This window comes from Podarcis gaigeae, assembly GCF_964106915.1.
Source record: "Podarcis gaigeae genome assembly, chromosome: 17".
NCBI classification, from domain to species: domain Eukaryota; kingdom Metazoa; phylum Chordata; class Lepidosauria; order Squamata; family Lacertidae; genus Podarcis; species Podarcis gaigeae.
In genome coordinates, this window is record NC_139694.1 from 15,731,168 (window position 1) to 15,736,393 (window position 5,226).

The window sequence follows — 5,226 nt, forward strand, 5'->3', positions numbered from 1 at the left end:
GGGCTCTGTGTTTGAGTGACAGAGAGAGAGAGAGAAATGAATTTCGCTTTTCCTGACCTAGTGACCCGTTAGAGTCGGCGCTCTTGCGCCCCCCTACCCTACCCCACACCCCGCAACCGCCATGGACGGACTCTCCGCGCGTCCTCCCGCTTCCCTTTCCCTCCGAAATGGAGGCAGTGAGAGATTTTACTTTCTTGGGCTCCATGATCACTGCAAATAGTGACAGCAGCCACGAAATTAAAAGACGCCTGCTCCTTGGGAGGAAAGCAATGACAAACCTAGACAGCATCTTAAAAAGCAGAGACATCACCTTGCCAACAAACGTCCGTATAGTAAAAGCTATGGTTTTCCCAGTAGTAATGTATGGAAGTGAATGCTGGACAATCAAGAAGGCTGATCGCCGAAGAATTGATGCTTTTGAATTATGGTGCTGGAGGAGACTCTTGAGAGTCCCATGGACTGCAAGAAGATCAAACCTCTCCATTCTTAAGGAAATCAGTCCTGAGTGCTCACTGGAAGGACAGATCCTGAAGCTGAGGCTCCAATACTTTGGCCACCTCATGAGAAGAGAAGACTCCCTGGAAAAGACCCTGATGTTGGGAAAGATGGAGGGCACAAGAAGAAGGGGACGACAGAGGACGAGATGGTTGGACAGTGTTCTCGAAGCTACGAACATGAGTTTGACCAAACTGTGGGAGGCAGTGGAAGACAGGAGTGCCTGGTGTGCTCTGGTCCATGGGGTCATGAAGAGTCGGATGTGACTAAATGACTAAACAACAACAACAGTGTCAGGCGGAGGAAGGGGGGTCAGGCAGGTGGGCCTCAGGGCACCGGTTGGCGTCGTGTCTGTGGATATTTCAGTGCCGGATCTACGAATAAGCTAAACAAGTGATAGCTTAGGGCCCTACTCTCTTGGGGCCCCCCAAAAAAAATTAAAGGAAAAAAACAACCTGGATGTACATTTCCAAAATATAAGATAAAAAACAAATACAATAAAATCTACATACAACAAAAGTTGTATGTTTTGTGTTGTGTAGGCTCCTATGATGTAAGTAATGGGCCCCGCCTGCTAGCCTGCTCCCTAAAATATCACTGGTTTGCTAATTTCTATATGTAGGGTCCTACATTCTGCTATTTATAATTATTAGTAGTTTGCATTATATATTTATGCCTATTATTATTTCATGTTATAACAAGTTTTTAGAGTCTTTGTAAATTGTGTTTCTAAAGGAACTTTTGTTGTTGCCAAATGCCAATGTGTTTGCATTATGAAGTTTGTTATGAGTAAAAAAATCATTTTAAGTTAATTATTTCACTATTAATATACTTCTTAATTGTATTTCAGTTCAACAATTACTCTGATAAAATAAATATTTTGTTATGTGAAAATGGCTTTAGATACCTATTAGATCCATAAATTACCATATTGCATATATTCAACACAAAAAACAGCAACAATTTGTCATTGACAAAGGACAGCTAGACATATAAAGGGCCCCATTACCTTCAGTAGCTTAGGGCCTCATCAAACCTAAATCCAGCCCTGATTATTATTATTATTTGTTGAATTTATGTACCGCCCTACACCTGGAGGTCTTAGAACAAAATCAAAATATAAAACCACAAAATATATAAGCGAAATAAAAACAACAACCCAATAACTACCCGCCCCCAATTTTCTACAGTATTTGGATTTTCTTTCCCCCCACCACTACACCACTTTTTAAAAATCATCATGGGGTCCTGCCATTTGGAGACTCTCCGCATCCTCAGCCTGTTACGGTGATTGAATGCTTCTAGCAAACTTCTGGAATGACTTCTCCCTTCACCAAGTTTTGGAAGTTGCTTGGAACTATTGTAGAAGGGTAGAGCTGGGAGGGGGTCTGAGGGTCATCTAGTCCAACCCCCCCCCCAGAGTGCAGGAAATGTGTTTGCCTGACTGGGGCTCGAACCCACCGCCCTGAGATTTAAGAGTCTCATGCTCTACTGACTGAGCTGCCTCTGCCGATAAAGGATGCTTGGCCAAGAATATAAGTCACAAAGTGCTGTGCACGCTTGCATTGGGGCAGAGGCATAGACAGGATTTATGCTGGGGTGGGGTGGGGGGACCTGTCATCATTCTATGTCTGGCTATATTAAAAAAAATAAAATTGGTTGCCATCCGTCTGTCACAGGAGACAGTGGAGGAGTGTGCTTTAGGACGTGAAATCTAACTTTTGGATGGCTACAGCGCCTGCTGTGACTGTAGAGACCAAGACAGCAGAGATATGTGTTGTTACATAGCTACAAACATAACAAAAGTAGTCATAACCAATAAATGAAAATGAAAAAGTACACAATTTCCACTTATTTCATACGATCCAATGTAAAAGACCATACTAATAGTATTAGCATCAACAGCAGCAATACTGCAGCAGCCCAAGATTCTGTTCAGCAGCCTCAGCTTTTGTAGCTGGAGTCAGTCAGGGCCCTGTTCTCCCAGGCCAGGTGGGGAAAGGCCTTCAAGGCAGGGTGCAGGTCTTCTAGGACTCAGCCAAGATGACACATTAAATGAAAAACAAGATACAACATCAGAGAGGGACTTTTTTCAAATAATAGAATTCTACAGTTGAGTTTGATCCCAGGAGTCATCTAGTCAAACCCCCTTTGGCAACTTCTCAGTCTCCCACATGAGAGCAATTAGATACAGTTTTGATGCCCTGGGGAACATGATAGTATGTCTTCTTGTGTGGGTGGGAGGGATTTTCCATTTCAATAACAATGAATTGCCCCTCAGATGCTTTCCTTGTGTGCTTGAGCCATACAGATAAATATTTGGATATATAGATATTTAAATAGACATTAAATATAAGACAGCATGAAGTTGCAAGAAGTGTTTGTTTGTGTGTGTGTGTGTGTGTGTAAGGACACTGCTACAGAATCACTGGAAATCTTAGTTTCATCAGGTGGCCTGAGTAGAATCAGCTTTTGCAAAAGAAGCTGACAAGATCTGAAAATTGTCTACTATCTTTACCCTTTAGTCAGTGGATTGCCGGACTCTCAGATGCATCCCATCTGTATTCTTAGAAGGAATAGATGTGTTTTTGTCAGTGAACTGCCACGTGAGGTTTTGTTACCATTATATTGTTGCTATTTTATTTTTGATTTGGCTGTTTTCCTTTACTAAATCAAGAGGCATTAACAGAATCTCTCAATTGCTTCTCCAAATAATGGTTTTCAGGCTGAGCAGTGTGCAATTCAGCAATACATTAGTAAAGAAAGGGTGAGGTGATGAGATTGAAAAGATACATCACATTAATATCACTCCCACAGACTTTTGGGAAAGCTGCAAATATTCAAAGTGTAAGAAACACATAATGAACAATTAGCTGCCACACATCAGATCAGTGAGTCAGCTGGGCTTAGAACACTTGGCATCAAGTTTTCTTCTCATGCCACTAATCTCAAGGGAACAAAGGCTAGAGCAAAGTACAGCAAAAATCTAGATTTGCACCCACCATCAATGATTGTTTTAGCAATATCTGTTACAGCTAGCATAATGTACAAAAACACACTGCAGCAGACAGCTTGAAAGTCTGTCAAGGCTCTTTCAAATTGTTGAGACTGATACAAGGAAAATATTGCAGCAGAGCCCATTGTTAACGTTACAAGAAATAAGTTTTTTTTTTTTGTATTGGTGAGAGTGATACAGTATCCTCCCAGTGAAATCTAGGAGAGAGAACATCATTCTGGGGCACAAGCAGTGTTTCAGCTGAAATGTCAAAGGAGAATAGCCAAAAAAGATGTATGTGTTGGGGATTCTTACAGTCTTGTCCCCTGACCCATTTTACACGTTCAAGGAAAATAGCTCAATACGATTAAAAAGAATCCCACAAATAAGTGTCTTTGAAGCTACCACCTTCCGTATGTGTAAAACATTTAATTAATAAAACCAATAAGAGCCTGTGTGGTCCAGTAGATAATTGTATTGAACAAGGACTAGGCACACTGGATGATCTTATAGAATCATAGAGTTGGAAGGGATCCCGCAATGCAGGAATATGCAGCTGTCCCAGACAGGAATTTAACCTGCAACCTTGGTGTTATCAGCACCACACTATGATCAATTGTGCCAATTGATAGCATTCAGTATGACCTACCTCAGACTGCAGTAAAGACAACAGATAATATGCAGTTATGGCCTTAAAGACTCCTTGCAAGAAGGGTGGGATAGAAATGTAACAAATGTTTTGATCTTTTTCATAGGGTACAAACTAAACTACGGTAATCTGAAAAGAGCTGGCTGAATCACCATCATTTCTGTAACAGATTGCAAGTGTCTTCTCCCATGACTTCTTAACAGCAATATATTTTTCTCCCCCCCCCACCACCATTTCTTTCTTTTAATGTTGAACCTGAGGAAGAGTTCTGTGAAATTTGAAAAGCAGTGCACTTCTTCTTCTTCTTCTTTTTTAAAAACCTGCTTATTGTTCTTGTTTGGATTCCTCACCCCCATAATAAACCCAAACAGCTGCTTGCATTTTAGTGTCTATTAATATTAGCTTCGCTCTGCTTGGCTGAGAAGCAGTGGAAAGACCAATCGGATACTATTCCCAGAATAACGGAAAGATGCCATGCAGCTTACACAGGCTAATCCTAAATCTCTATTATTTTTATTTTAAAACACTTATTATTTCTCTGATTTTCCCATTTTTGTGTGGATGCTGTTCACCTGTGTGTGAGAGAAACTGGGCTTAGCTTAGAGTTGGAAGAGACATACCATCTGTGTTTCCACAGGCTGAGACAAGCCTTCTTTCACACTAGAGCGCTCGTCTCCTTTGCTTGACCCCCTAAGGGCTCTGATGGATTGACATCAAGTTTTTGAAAGGCTAGTGCATGTTGGAGTACAAAGTAGACTTCAGAAGCCTACAGTGATCTAGGTATCCCCTTTTTCTAATGAAAATCAGGTCCATTATAAACACGATGCATTCCTGCAGTACTGATGGGGGCAGGGAAGTTAGAGTATGTGCACAGAAGATAAAATGTGCTGATTAACAAGTTTCTGTTGTAAATCAAAGTAAGCAAATAAATGTCAAGCATGCAACCTTCACAGCAATAAATTCTAGATAAGGGTAGCTGGGTAAGGAAAAGCATCGTCTCCACAGATAATTTAAACATCATTCTGAACCAGAAAAGACCCAAACTTTTAAGCAAATTGCAAATATGCCCTTTTGGCTCTGTTTGGAC